The following is a 16,382-nucleotide window of genomic DNA, read 5'->3' as shown; positions in this document are numbered from 1 at the left end:
CCCCTGCCCTCTTTCCCAACCAAAACATAACCCCAACCGAACACCTGAAGCTCCTGTAAAATAAAATCTAAGTCCCTTTGCTCAATATTTCATTTCTGGACGAAGGAAAGGGAATGCTGCTCGGTATTTGTGAAGTCCGGTTGCTGCTCCATGTTCGAGATTTTGCTCCTAAATTGGTCGCCAATAATCCAGGCAGGCCCACCCACCCACCACCCAGAGATTCCTTATCCAGACATTAATTACCTGTCAGCTGAAAGGGCAGTTTTGTCACAATGTGTTAGGAGGTCGAGAGGAGGATGTGGTTCCACGTTTCCTCCTTCAGGTTGTTTAATTAGAACAGAGGGCGTGCATAGAGTGGCATCGGATTTTGGATGGAAATAATGCTGGGTTTTGTGAAGGGCTAGACTGCCTGGGTCAGTGTTGGGTCATTATTTCAGAGGTGTTTCCCCGAATCCAAACACAGAAGAGCCAAAGGCAGAAAGTGGGAGGCAGGGGTCACTTCTCCCTCTAGTTTCCATGTGGAAATCTGACGGGGAGTGTTGGAAACCTTCCCTCCCCTCCCTTCCCCTCCCTGTTCTTTACCAGGAGGCAGGTAAGTGGCACCCAAATGGTGAAAGTAAAGATCATATGACCACAGCAGCAATGCAGCAGCAGCAGCAGCAGCTGGTAGCACTGAAACAGCCATGTTATCAAATTTCATTCCCTCGGGACTTACGGATCTTGGATTTTGGATGCTTTCTTTCCGTCAACCAATTTAAGGTACCCGAGTTCAAAAATCTTTGCCTTTTGGTACCTTGTTTCACCTACCTGGAAGTCATGACGACATTCTTAGTAGTAAATAAATACGTGCACTTTTTTACTTTTGAAAATTCCAGTACTGTGTACTGCAGGGATCATCAAATTGATTTCTAACTGACTGCTTTTCCAACGTTTGCAAAATCTGTTTATTTTAAAGTCCATGTCAGAAGCGAAAATATCAAGGAGCTCTCCCTCCCCCCACTTTTCTTTTAAAAAAAATCCTAAATAAGAACTATTTCTTTAATATTCTTTCATCTCTGATATGGGTGCTTATGGTAGGTTTTTAAGTAATATCAAGGATGTGCTTTTCTTATGGGGAAAAAATATAACCTTTAATCATTTCCCAAGTCACACATGCATCCTCATTGCCCCACTCTTCATAACTTTGGAGGGATTCTAGACGTATACATTAAGCTACTGTATGAATCAAGATCACGTGAAGTGTTAATACCACTTTATAATGTCTTGGTAAGGCCACACTTGGAATACTGCATTCAGTTTTGGTCGCCACGATGTAAAAAAGATGTGGAGACTCTAGAAAGAGTGCAGAGAAGAGCAACAAAGTTGATTAGGGAACTGGAGGCTAAAACATATAAAGAACGGTTGCAGGAACTGGGTATGCCTAGTTTAATGAAAAGAAGGACTAGGGGAGACACGATAGCAGTGTTCCAATATCTCAGGGGCTGCCACAAAGAAGAGGGAGTCAAGCTATTCTCCAAAGCACCTGAGGGTAGAACAAGAAGCAATGGGTGGAAACTGATCAAGTAAAGAAGCAACTTAGAACTAAGGAGAAATTTCCTGACAGTTAGAACAATCAATAAGTGGAACAACTTGCCTGCAGAAGTTGTAAATGCTCCAACACTGGAAATTTTTAAGAAAATGTTGGATAACCATTTGTCTGAAATGGTGTAGGGTTTCCTGCCTGGGCAGGGGGTTGGACTAGAAGACCTCAAAAGTCCCTTCCAACTCTGTTGTTGTTGTTGTTGTTGTTATTGTTGTTGTTATTCTGTTCTCATGGGTCCAGAGTGCATGTTACAAATGGTCAGCCCACACACTCACACATCCTGAAGAAAGTGGGTTCCAATTATGCTAAAATTTATACAACACACATATATTTTATTTATTTATTTATTTTGTCAAGCATGTATTTTATGACAGATACAAGTGTAAACATAATTATAAATAAAGGATATGAATAAAAGGGAACATTAGGACAGGGACGGTAAGCACGCTGGTGCACTTATGCACGCCCCTTACAGACCTCTTAGGAATGGGGTGAGGTCTACAGTAGACAGTCTAAGGTTAAAGTTTTGGGGATTTGGGGAAGAAACCACAGAGTCAGGTAGTGCATTCCAGGTGTTGACAACTCTGTTACTGAAGTCATATTTTCTGCAATCAAATTTGGATTGGTTTACCATGAGTTTATATCTATTGTGTGCTCCTGTATTGTTTTGGTTGAAGCTGAAGTATTCATTGGCTGGTAGGATATTGTAGCAGATGATTTTATGTACTATGCTTAGGTCAGACTGAAGACGATGAAGTTCTAAGTTGTCTAAGCCCAAAATTTTGAGTCTGGTGGCATAAGGGATTTTGTTGCGAGTAAAGGTGTGGAGGACTCTTCTTGTGAAATATCTCTGGACTCATTCAATTGTATTGGCCAAGAATTTCCCTGTGCTGAAGGCAACAATACTAATTGAGATTCTCTTTCTCTTAGGAGAATGCCCAAGCCAACTGACTGAATCCAGTTGTGAATTGGCAAACTACTTGTCTTAGAAGAAAAATTAGACTTGGGGAAATCCAAAGCAACAGATAACTGTGAAGTCAAAAAACAGATTGAGACATACTTGAGAGCAGTACAAAGATACTTGGAAATCGCCTTTGTACAGCAGCAAATCCCCTTAAGGTTTATTTATTGTTGTTCTTTAACTTTATTTAGGAACCAAGGAGCATGCACATTGAACAAGGTTTGTTCTTTGCCTGCTATTATTAAGGCTGCATGGAGGACTATGTCTTGGTTTGCTTCTTTGTTGACATCTCTGGTCATTACTTACTAGCATTTAAATAGAATGGGATTTTCTATTTGTAGACAAATGGAGCGATACTGATAAAGAAAGGGAGATTTTATAACAGGGGTGTGAAACTCGATTTCATTGAGGGTCGCATCAAGGCTCTGTTTTACCTCAGGGGGTGGGGGTGGCCAGAGAGGCTGTGGCCAGCTCAACGTCACTTGTGTCAGCGCTTGTGGGAGCCTGAGCACTCTGCCAGCAAAATCGGAGCTCAGGAGGGCCGCACGCAGCCCTCCCATGTTCCATTTTTACTGGCAGAGGGCTGCAGGAGGTCATCCCAACTGAAAACGGAGGTCACAGCCCTCCTGAGCTCCATTTTGGCAGAGTCATCATGGGCTGGTCTGTTGTGGTCTGGCAGCAGCCTGCGGAGCTGGCAGCGGAGTCTGACAGTGATGAGGCTGAGGAAGAACATGGGCAGTCCTGGAGGCTGTGGAAGGCCTGGATGGGGGCTCTGCATCAGAGGCAGAGATGCAGCCAGAGCCATCAGGGAGTGATATGCAGACTCTGGAGCCTCCAGAGACTGACAGTGAGGCAGAGGAACAGGAGGAGCCTGTTCCTAATGCACACATGAAAAGAGCTGCCAGAAGGCAAGAGCAGCTAAAGCTAAGAGGATGACTCGGGAGTAGGGCCAAGAAATGATTGGCCCCTCCCATAAGGCATAAAAGACCAGCCATTGCGTCTGGGCTCTTTGTCGGAAAATAACATTGATAGACTTGCTCCTTGTCTTGCTGCATTTATTTCTTGTCGGCCTCTTCTGCTTTTGAACCTTTGCCAAGAAAAGCCTTTGGCAGTTTGCCTAAATAGACTAAGGTTGGTGATAAGACTGAAGAATTGTGTTATGAAGAATTTGTTTTGATTTAGTTTGGACTATGCTGAGAATGAGTTAATTCTCAGCTGCTCTAATAAAGTCTGTTTGTTTTTGAAGTGATTGCGTCTAAAACTACCTACTTGGGCCTGGGTCACAACATGATCCAGGGCAGCCCCACGGGCCAGATCTTAACATCCTGCAGGCCAGATCCAGCCCGCGAGCCTTGAGTTTGACACCCCTGTTCTATAACATTCTTATGACATGCACTGGATAGTTGTCCAAAGCTACAGGAGTGTTATTAGTGGTGAGGTTTCATTCATGCATTAACATCAAAGTCGTATCAAAGTAGGTTTGTCATTCAGCTTTATGAAAGCTTTTTCATCAATAGGCCCCACAGTAAGAATTGTTCCAGATATTCAAAATGCAGGCATATAGTCAGAGTCATGCATCAGAGTTATTAATCATTATAAGTAATCTCAATCTCAAGCGTTACTCCCTTTGATTAAAAACGGGATGTGTTCTGCTACGGATTTAGATCTTTGGCTGATCTTTGCAAAGAAAAGAAAAGAAAACAATCCGTCTCCAACAAAATCACCCTGGTTTCCCACTCCCTACTTCAAACAGAAGAATTATTGATGTGTAATTGTTTGTCTAGGAGGGATACAAATTATTCAGCAGCTACAATTAATGCATTTTCTTCTCCTTTCCAAGGGTAATCTCAGAAATTATTGTCACTCTATCTTCAAGATACGGATTTGGTGCCCTAAACATTTATGGCTTTTCTGATGTCTCGTATGCCAAAAGAGAAATTGATACATTCTACCCTGCTCTAAACTGGGCATTTTATGAATTTTGCTGATGAATGCATGTCATAGACGTTTAAATCAATCTTTTAATACGATTTCTCCTTCTGTTTAGTTATCATTGCTCCACAGAAACAGTGTGGAAGTGCTGGCTGAAACCAAAGCTTCAAATTTTAGTGGGAGGGACGGAGGGAGGGAGAGAGGGAGGGAGGGCGGAAGGAAGGAAGGAAGGAAGGAAGGAAGGAAGGAAGGAAGGAAGGAAGGAAGGAAGGAAGGAAGGAAGGAAGGGTCTATTGTGACATTTAGGCTGCAGAAATTCATATTACTGATAGAAGGCCCATAAGAGATATCTAAAGCTCAGGATCTTTTTCAACAGCTACCTGAGTTGGTTACCTGAGTTTTTGCAACCCAGATATATCAGCATTATCTTGCCTAGACTGTTTTTCCAGGGAATGATCCTGATTATTGATTTATGAATTTTTTTTGACTTTTGATTAACTAAATATATAAACACATGAGTAAAATCACTCTGTTGTATGTAATTTGCAGTGAAGATTTTTTGGCAGAAGCCCTTTAGATAAATTCATCCTAGTGGCTTCCTTTAAAATATACATTCACTTCTCCGCTCTTGCATTTATTTCTCCCACCGTCAGATTTATTACTGCCAGGAGTACCATGGCCAGGAGGGGAAGAACCCTGCGAGGCCAGCAGCAGCAGCTGCATCAGGCCCAGCAGCCAAGCAGAGGCTTGGGAGGGGGGAGGCTATCCTGATTTAAGACTTGAGCGCCAATATCCCAGCAGCAGCAGGGCCAGCAGGCAGGGCGGGTGGAGGGTGGGGCACACTGAAAGTTTGCTCTATTGCAGCCTCAGGCAAGTAGATGTTGGGACAGAGTGCAGGGCCAGCAGTAGCAGTGCTCCACTCCTGTCAACCCCCGCACTTGCTGCTTCCTGTAGGTGAAAAAAAAAACCATCTCCAAAAATAAGGCCTAGTCCTTATGTTTGAGCCCCAAAGAAAATGAGACCGGGTCTTATTTTTAGGGAAATACAGTATATCTCCAACTGAGCAGGAGGTTACTGTTCATTCAGCAGGAGAAACAAGGCTTGTAGATTGCCATTAGACGATCTAGAATATAGAATAGAATATAGAATTTTATTGGCCAAGTGTGATTGGACACACAAGGAATTTGTCTTGGTGCATATGCTCTCAGTGTACATAAAAGAAAATATACGTTCATCAAAGGTACAACATTTACAACACAAATGATGGTCATAGGTTGCAATTTAACCCTTAATGATATCAACAAAAAGTTATAGTCATACAGTCATAAGTGGAAAGAAATTGGTGATGGGAACGATGAGAAGATTAATAGTAGTAGTTTTAGTAAATAGTTTGACAGTGTTGAGGGACTTATTTGTTTAGCAGAGTGATGGCCTTCGGGAAAAAACTGTTCTTGTGTCTAGTTGTTCTGTGTGCAGTGCTCTATAGCGTCGTTTTGAGGGTAGGAGTTGAAACAGTTTATATCCAGGATGCGAAGGATCTGTAAATATTTTCATGGCCCTCTTCTTGATTCGTGCAGTATACAGGTCCTCAATGGAAGGCAGGTTGGTAGCAATTATTTTTTCTGCAGTTCTAATTATCCTCTGAAGTCTGTGTTTTTCTTGTTGGGTTGCAGAACCGAACCAGACAGTTATAGAGGTGCAAATGACAGACTCAATAATTCCTCTGTAGAATTGAATCAGCAGCTCCTTGGGCAGTTTGAGCTTACTGAGTTGGCGCAGAAAGAACATTCTAGCTGAGGTATCAGCCTTACAAAGTGTCCAACAGGTATGATTCTTGAGGCGAAGTCTGCCAATCTCTTTTTCAAACTCTGTTCAAAAAAGTGAAAGTGCCTCAATATGGTGGAACTATAGAAATGAGTTTTCTATAATTCTAGATTACCAAATAGTTGCTTTCCATTTAGATACATATGCTGAAAGATAAGTGCTTTTGCATTGTCTTATCTAGCACTTGTTCAATTGAATGAAAGAGACTATTGGAAAAAAAATCATAGATTGGTGAATGTTTTTTTCTTTTTACCATAATTATGAAGTGGCCAAGATGCTGTGTGGCTAACTTGTCTTTTTTGAACAAATTTCTCTCCATTGGTCTGCAAATCTTTTGTTTCCTACCCTTCAATTAAATCACGAAGAAAGACTTGTTCCCCCCCCCCCCAATAGCTGTGCTATTGTCACTGCTAAGTGGGAATCCTGCTTTTGAGAAATTGTTGGATAATTTCCCTAGAGGTATATATTTCTCAGGAAATAGTACTAGAATAACAATTAAGAGATATAAACAATAAAGAGATATAAAAGGTAATAAGGGTAAAAATAAGAAAGTGTTTTGCAGTTTGAGATAAAGTAAAAGATGGTTGGATTACCATCAAATTATAGGATTGGAAGGAAAATTTAGAAAGTCACCTCCCGCTCAGGGCAAGTTCTATTAGTGCATCTCTGACAGACAAACATTACGCTTCTGTTTGAAGTTCTCCAGCAAAAGGAAAACTCACATATTTGTGTGGCACCCTGCTCCACTGCTATCTAATAAGCCTCAGCTTTTTTGAGCATTGGTCCTTTTGATACAGTTCCTACAAGTTAATGACCTTATATTATTTGTTTATGTATCTCTTCCCCCATTTTCCATCCATATCCTGTTTTACACGCAGCATTTTAGATAGCTCAGATGTTAATTTTCATGTTCTATTTGAGAAAAATATGGGGTTGTTTCAGGATCCGATATGGATCTTCTCAAGCCAATGGGTTCTCTTCTTTGCATTATCACCTGCACTGTTAATTCAGTTCAAGAGAGCATCCATTGCCTAGTACTGATAATAGGAGAACATTATTCATCACACCAGAGAAAAATGGTGGAGAATTTATATCAATAGCAACAGCACTTAGACTTATATACTGCTTCACAATGCTTTACAGCCCTCTCCAAGCAGTTTACAGAGTCAGCATCCAACAATCTGGATCCTCGTTTTACTCACCTTGGAAGGATGGAAGGCTTGAGCCAGTGAGACTGGAACTGCTGACAATCAGCTGTCAGCAGAATTAGCCTGCGATAATGCGTTCTAACCACTGGAGAATAACTAGAGGTTTAGTAGGGCTGCCTCTCAGTACTGGAATATTTTTCTCATTGTTCTAATGATACAACCAGTTGAGGACAGAGAGGAAAAAAAGTATTATTTAGTGGCAAAGCAAATGAAGACAAATGTTACTATCCTATTCACAATGGGAATGATAACCAATGGTGCAATTGTGGGAGAGCTGAGCTCTCATTCTTTACTTTTCTTGTTCTATCTTGAACACAATTTCTTGTCAGGAACTCTGGTTTCAGTTTAGCCCAACAGTCATTGAATCTTTTCTTCATCTTTATTGCCAGTGGCATTGTTTACAAAACTGTATTGTTAAAAAAAATGCACTGACTTGCTAATACTGCTATAAACAGAACTGGACTCTTGAGTCTTGAGAGATTATTCTGAATGAATGTCAACACTTATCCAAAGCAAATGCTCTCACGGGCTCCGAAATTGACAATAGCTAACTTGCCAACAGAGTTAAAAGAGGAAAAAGCGGGAGGAGAGTTTTCTGACCTGAATCATTTTTTTTAAACAAGGACTTTATAAACATCTCAAGTCAATTTGGAGCAGATTTTCCCTGTTATGTGGTAAATATGTTTGCTTGGGCTTCATTAGTTCTCTTAGAAAGATTCTTTTTATTTATTTATTTATTTATTTTGTCACAACAATATACATAAGCATCACACAAAAAGATTATATAGTATATAAACTTACATATGAAGAAATATAAGGAGGTATAAGCATATATATATATGAGAAGAAAAAGAAAAACAATTCTGCGGGGGGCGGGTAACCCATCAGTATCATTGATGGAGAAAATCTATGTAGTCATTAACATTCAGCATCAACTTGATAGTACATAATCAATTTCTTTCTTTTTTTAAAGTATCATATAGATTAGGCCTCAACCACTTTTTCAGTTCAAGAAGAAAAGAGAGAACCATATAGGTAGCTATGAATATGGGACTAGCGTTTTAATTTGCACTTTGTTTTCCTAAAGCTTGCTCCAGACCAGGTCCAAGTCAGAATGGATCATCTTTGGATTGACTAGAGGCTCTATGGGCTGTTACCGGTCCATCAGATCTGGTCCTTGCAGCAGGACAGGTGATTTTTCACAGACCTAAGATATGTAAAAAGGACACGGTGGCTCAGTGGCTAAGACACTGAGCTTGTTGATCGAAAGGTCGGCAATTCAGCGGTTTGAATACCTAGTCCCATGTAGCAGGGTGAGTTCCCGTTACTTGTCCCAGCTTCTGCCAACCTAGTAATTCAAAAGCACATAAAAAATACAAGTAGAAAAATACTTGGTGGGAAGGTAACAATTCCATGCACCTTTGGCATTTAGTCACATGACCACGGAGACTTCTTCGGACAGCGCTGGCTCTTCCGCTTTGAAACGGAGATCAGCAACACCCCCTAGAGTCAGGAACAACTAGCACATATGTGCGAAGGGAATCTTTTACCTTTAAGATATGTAACACTTTCTTGATACTCGTGAAAGCAAAAAATAATACTTGGGGAGAAACAAGGACATGGGCTTTAAAAAAAAAAATGCCACATGTGTATTTTCCAGTAAAAGTTGTCTAACAGGAAAGAGCATCTAAGGCTCAACAAACCATTCAGTGGAGCTGCTCAAGCAGTTATTACTATTCTCTGCAAGCTAAGGTTAACAGAGGTCTTTTCCAGTGCCGGGATTTAAGATTCATTATTTTATTCCCTTAAGATGAAAATTCAGTCAAAAGAAAACATTGTAAAATGCCAGAATCAGTTTCAAATTAATTAGGTGTTCCACCCTCACTCTGCAGGAAGCCTTTTTTTTTTTTTGCCAACACCCAAAGGGAAGGGATTGAAAGAAGAGAGAAGGTGCTTTCAAAAGAGACCAATGTTTCAAGAGACACCAAAAGGACAGCTTTAAAAGTTGCTTCATTTCTCTGAAAAGCATGTTAGACTTTCCCGGCCACACCCTTCATTACCTTCTGAAAGCTCTACTTGTGGGCACGAAATAATTTCGTTTCTGCTCTTCTTGCTTCATTTTTTCCCCCAAAAAAACAAACAAACAACAATAACAAAAAATGCACCCCTTCTTCCAGAGTGAGCAGACACTCACACTAAAGTAATTCCGATTAAACGTCAGTGATTTGATCTGATTCAAACATAATGAGGTGTTGGTTATTTTACAAGTCTGAGGTAGCTTCAAAACTTGGTGATCAGGAGGAGTCCTGAAGACAGTCGGCATGGTTGTGACAGCTTTCTTTTCAGGAACATCTGAAGGCTTCAGGGAAAGACTTCCTCTTCATATATCTTGAATGCCATACTTTATATTCCCTTTAATATTATGCCCTCGGCTGAAGAGTCTTCCTCAAATTACAAGGAGAATCAAAATGGAGCAATCAGGGAATCAGACACAGCTCCACCCCACCCACATTAGTGTGATGATATCAGGATCCGATATCACCTGGCTGTGGTGATTCAGACCCTACCCTGGAGGCTCATCAACCAGCACATGTGAAGACAGAGCCAGAGAAATGCTAAGCTGCAGAAACACCTAGCACAAAGTTACCCAAGAGCTTCCTGATTGATCAGTGCTAACTATTTTCAGAAGATGAGAGCTTCCTGTAGGTAATTTACTACTATGGGTTATTCAGAAAAGAAAAAAAAGAGTATTTCTGAGACGTTGTTGTTCTAGGACAGTGGTGGCGAAACTTTTACCCACTGGGTGCCGAAGAGGTACGCGCTTCGTGTGCTTCACTCACGCGTGTGCCATCTGCACAACCACACCATCTGCGCATGTCCACGGCTTTTGTGTGCGCGTCCCCCATGCACATGCGTGCAGGTTTTGTGAGACTACCCTCCTGCTCTGCATGCGCAATTGCACCATCTGTGCATGTGCGCAGGTTTTGTGTGACTCCCATGCGCTGCACATGCAATTGCATCATCTGCGCAGGATGTGGTTTTCACGCGTGCAATGGATGCATGCGAATGCCATCTGCGCATGTGCGGGCTGCACACAAATACTCTCGCGTGCATTTGCAAACGTGCAAGCATGTGCAGAAGAGCTCCGAAGACCAGTTAGGTCCTCTGAATTGCACGCATGCACACCAAAGGCCCAAACACCAACTGGGGTGCCTGCGCATGTACAGCTGCAGGTGAGTTGGGTGACAGCTTGCGTGCCTAGAAAATGGCTCACATGTCACCTCAGGCACGCATGCCGTAGGTTTGCCATCATGGCTCTAGGACAAAGACTTTCTGAATAATAGATAAAATTGTCTGATTTGGTCAGTCAGTTTCATACTTGGGAGAGACAGTGATTGGTTTGCAGAGAGCTCGAGAGAAATGTTCTTAAAATGCCTAGATTTCTATTGTAATGATTTAGGCAGCTATGATAAAATCTTCTTCACTTCCTCGCCATTGCCCTGTTGTGGCTTTGTTCACAATTCCAAAGATATTCTTATTAGATGGTGGTGTGGAGGCAATAATTTGGTCCTTGACACCAATGAGACCAAGGAGCTTATAGTGGACTACAGAAGGAATAGATCAGACATCCAGCTCTTGCTTATCAATGGAGACTGAGTGAAGCAAGTGGCCAGTTTTACACTTCTGGGTGTTATCATAAAAGAGTTGACCTGGGGCGCTCACATTGCAGCCACTGGTCAGAAGGGCCCAGCAGAGATTATACTAACTGAGACTTCTCAGGCAAAAACAACTGAATGAAAAATTGGTGGTGACCTTCTACTGCTGCACCATAGAGAATATTTGAACTTACTGCATCTGTGTATGGTTTGTAAATTGCACAGTGGCAGATAGGACAGCACTCCAGAGGGTTAACATCATTGCCCAGAGGATCATTGGTTGCCCTCTCCCCTCTTTGGAAGAGTTCTATAGCTCCCACTGCCTTAAGAAAGTTCAAAACATTCTTAAAGATCCATCTCATCCTGGGCACCCTTTTTTTGAACTATTACCATCTGGTAGGCAGTACAGGACAATCAAAACAAGGACAAATAGGCTGAAAAACAGCTTCTATCCCAAGGCAGTAACTATATTGAATTCTACAGTATAGTGCAATATTAATGCAGTATCACAGGTTTCAGTTCAATTGTATAAAATGTGAAGGATGTGTGTTTTTTTGTTTTATTTTTTATAGTTTTCTTATGTATGATGTACACTGAAGAAGGCATTTAACTTCATTGTAAGCGGTGCAATGACAATAATCTAAACTAAACTAGATATAGGTTTTGTGGTTAATTGCTTCTGTTGTTTTGTCATATTTCACTTGGCAACCCAAAGAGAGAGAATTGGCACTATCTAGCCTTTTTAGATCGGTGATTAAAGCCAGAATTGAATATAAATAAAGGAAAACACCTTCATATAATCATAGTCATAGAATTAAGCACTCTATATTCCTGTATAGTTCCTAGGTTCCTATGTGATGGATTCAGATATCCCTTATCACTTTCTAGAGAAACTGTAAGACTTGCCCTGGCACAAACCCTAATCAAATTGTCATCTCAGGCTGACTTCCCTATGATCTAGTCTTATACTGAATTGATACTGTAGGAATCTCCTGAAATATTGCTGATCAAGACACTCAGTGCATTGATAGGTCAGTTTCAACTTCTGTCTTTGGTAGCTATGTCTCCCACATTAAAAACAAAAAAACAAAAACCTCCTCTTTGGGTGAATTTTGCTGTTATTCTATAGGCATTGGAACTTCTGCAATAACTGCATGTACGTAAGATACGAGCTTTTGTAAAAGAAATGCTCAAGTGTGTGTACCATGTATAGGAAGTGTCAGTTTCTGTTTACTTAGTGCTCTACATTTTGCATACAATTATTATTTTTTTCTTAAATGATTTCAGGCAAGGTAAGTTGCTTGTAGATGTGCCAAGTTTCAATTGCTCTTGAAAAGAAGAGGGTTTTTTTTTTCAATACTAAAGACTAACCTAGTTTATTCATGGGATGAACTCCTTATTAAAAAGTAAATGTAAAGATTCCTCTCACACATACAGTACTTGCTAGTTGTTCTTGACTCTAGGAGCAGTGCTCATCTCCGTCTCAAAGCCGAAGAGCCAGCGCTGTCCGAAGATGTCTCCGTGGTCATGTGGCCAGCAAGACTAAACACCAAAGGTGCACGGAACGTTGTTACCTTCCTACCAAAGGTTGTCCCTATCTTTCTACTTGCATTTTTATGTGCTTTCGAACTGCTAGATTGGCAGAAACTGGGAAAGTAACGGTAGTTCACCCTGTTATGCGGCACTAGGGATTTGAACCACTGAACTGCTTTCGATTGACAAGTTCAGTGTCTTAGCCACTGAGCCAACCCGTCCCCTTGAACTTCTTATTACTTTCCCACAATTCATTTAAACGATCATTCTGATTTCAACAGTGTTTCACCAATAACATCTGGAGGTGTCAATCTTACTTAGTCTTACTCAAGAATCCCAGATGTTTTATCTCATTGCTCTTCACACCCATCATAAAGGCATTGAATTTTAGCTCAGAACAAATTCTACCTTAGCTACCATTGTGGTTTCCTTTTACTTCCTACCGTGAACTATTCACACCACAGTGGCCAAAGAAGTGGTTTACCCTTTTATCTATACACACTGATAAGTAGAGATAGGGATGCAAGGACAGATTATTTCAAATTAGAATAATGCTTTAATAATGTCTGATTTTAATCATGTGAAGTGAAGTTTGCAATCCCAACCTTGGTTTGCCTTGCTCTGAATGAGGCAGTTGTTTCTAGCTGCATAAATTAGCACGTTGTACATTACACAATGATTACACATTGGTTCTGTGTAGGCAGTTAAAACAGGTAGAAGAATGACAAGCATAATAACTTTTATTTCCTAGAAGATTTGATTGTCTACAAAGCAAAAAAATGACAGCTTTAGTTGTAAGCTAGTAAACTAGAATGAGAGACCCAGTATTAAGTATTAAGGTTAAGGTATCAGGCTAGAAACTGAGAGATTGTGACTTCTAGTTTCACTTTAGGCACAAAGCCAACTGGATGACTTTGAACCACTCATTCTTTCTTAGTCCCAGGAAGAAACCAAGGGCAAACAACTTCAAAATCTTGCCAAGAAAACTGCAGGGACTTGTCCAGGCAGTTACCAGTAGTCAACACTCACTCAAAAGCACAAAAACAAGAACCACTCCTACAATTAATTTTGACCCTACAGCACTAAAGATATATCTGGGTAGAACTGGCTTCCAAGCAAAGGTATCTGAGATTTAAGATCTGCTTCAAGATTTTCTTCGGGGAGCCACTCGCTGATTTTGACATTAGATGGGAAGCTGCCTGGCATCAATTTTTCTCCCCTTCATTGTGTCTCCTATACTTGGACAACTTCACAACTCTTATATTCCCATTTTACTGTTGGAGTTTTGTGTATGGCTCATTAACCTAGCATCTTCCCTAATTTGTCAAATGTAAGAATGGAAAAAGTTTCTTTTATTTTCATGCAAATATACATAATTTCTACTTCCCGAAGGGAGACAAAAAAACTTGTAAAATACAAATGCCACCTGACATTTAGACTGAAATTTTTTTTCTTGTTCTTTTTCTTCTTGTTGTTGTTTTTCTGGAATTTGAAATGCAGATTACACACCCACCCACATACACAAGAAAGAGATGCATTAGACTGACTGGAACAGTGAATGAGTTTGGAACAAAAGGAGTTTCAAAAGTTTGGTTTGTACAAAAGGAGAAACAAACACCCAAAACTCAGGGATTCTTTGAGACCTTTTTACTTTTAGTAAGAAAATTGTAGATTGAGATATTGATTGGACAGTAATCCCCAGGACGTATCGGGATTATAGATAAGATTATTAAGTCTACAAGGGGAGATTGAGATGTTGGAATAAATGTCCATCTGGGTTCAGTTCCAAGTGGGGAAAAAGACACTGGAAACATGGAGACTGCTTGGAAAGATAGTTTAATGGTAGACAGGATCACATGGTTTGAGTTCCTGAGCAGCAAAGGGCAGAGATGTTGAGAATCCCTGGGTTTTATACCCTCTCTGGCTTTGAACTTCCTGGGGCACAGGAAGAGTATCTTGATTGGTTCCTGTCAGAGGTCATAGCTAGTCTTGCTGGCTGATGTAATCTCCACAGGTGCCATGTGGGGAGTTTCTGTTGCTAGATGGGTCCTATTGTGTTGCAGATGATGGTCCATTGACAAAGGTGGCGGGGGGAAGCAGGAAGGTGGGAGCTGCTTTGTCTTTAAAACATGTTTCTCCATTTTTCATCCAGGGAAATATATTCTGCCTTTTTAATATTTCCTAAAATATTTCATTCTTCTAGGAGAGGGATGGGTGCGTTATGGTCTATCAGCAGCCTACGGAGCTGACAGCGGAGTTGGACAGTGAGGAGGCTGGGGAGGACAATAGGCCAGTCCTGGAGTCAGGGGAAGGCCCAGATGAGGGCTCTGCGTCAGAGGCAGAGATGGGGCCAGGGCCATCTGGGAGTGATGCGCAAACTCCAAAGCCTTCAGAGGTGGACAGCAGAGAGGCAGAGGAACAGGAGGAGCCTGTTTCTAGTGCTCACATGCGAAGAGCTGCCAGAAGGCAAGAACAGCTAAAGCAACAAGGACGACTTGGGAGTAAGGCCAGGAAATGATTGGCCCCTCCCATAAGGCTTAAAGCAGCAGCAATGGCTCTTGAGTTCTTTATAAGAAAGCAGCATTGCTACAATTGTTTCGTGTCTTCTATTTATGAACTTCATGGAGTCTTTCCAAGAAAAGCCTTTGGCAGAGTGCCAAAAAAGACAAAGGTTTGTGATAAGGCCAAAGGACTTTTTATGAAGGACTTTGTTGTGGACTTAATTTGAACTAAGCTGAGAATGAAGTAATTCTCAACTGTTCTAATAAAACATGTTTGTTTAGCACTGATTGTGTCTGGTAATAACTACTTGGGCCTAGGTAACAAAAGGGTGCTAATTTCTGAGCAGAGATGGAGAAGGAGAAACAACTCATCATTTTAGAAGTTCTACCATGTTTCTTAAAATAAAAACATTAGGGAAGTTTGTATGATTAAGCATGAAGATTGACTTGGAGAAAATATTCCTTTTCATTGTTCCAATACATACATCCACCTGTGGCCTCTCGGGTGCACTTTAAGGTGTTAGTCACGACCTTTAAGGCGCTCCATGGCTTAGGACCTGGGTACTTACGGGACCGCCTGCTGCTACCACATGCCTCCCACCGACCCGTACGCTCTCACAGAGAGGGACTCCTCAGGGTGCCGTCCGCCAAACAATGTCGGCTGGCGGCCCCCAGGGGACGGGCCTTCTCTGTGGGGGCTCCCACACTCTGGAACGAACTCCCCCCGGGCTTACGCCAGATATCTGACCTTCGGACATTCCGTCGCGAACTGAAAACATATCTCTTTATTCGCGCGGGGCTGGCTTGAATGGAATTTTAAACTCAAATTTTTAGCAATTTTAATGGGTTTTTTGGTTTTATGGTAAATTTCTTAAATTTTTCAGGCTCATTTAATAAGTTTTTAATTGATATTTTAACTTTGTATATTGTATATTGTTCTTTGTTGGTTTTATTCTGCCTGTACACCGCCCTGAGTCCTTCGGGAGAAGGGCGGTATAAAAATCAAATAAATAAATAAAAATAATCTATGTCTACGTATCTATATTTATACTGTATATATTAAGAACATGCTTCATAAGCAAAGGTATTCTTGCTGTCAGGAAAAGGTTTCTGTTTAAATATTTTTCGCTATCCATCTTGATTCTAATTAAAGCTTAATTCCTCTACCCAAATTAACCTAAGAGT

The sequence above is a fragment of the Ahaetulla prasina genome, chromosome 5 (genome assembly GCF_028640845.1).
Source record: "Ahaetulla prasina isolate Xishuangbanna chromosome 5, ASM2864084v1, whole genome shotgun sequence".
Classification (NCBI taxonomy): Eukaryota; Metazoa; Chordata; class Lepidosauria; order Squamata; family Colubridae; genus Ahaetulla; species Ahaetulla prasina.
The sequence above is the reverse complement of the archived record's forward strand: the minus strand, read 5'-3'. Positions refer to the sequence as shown.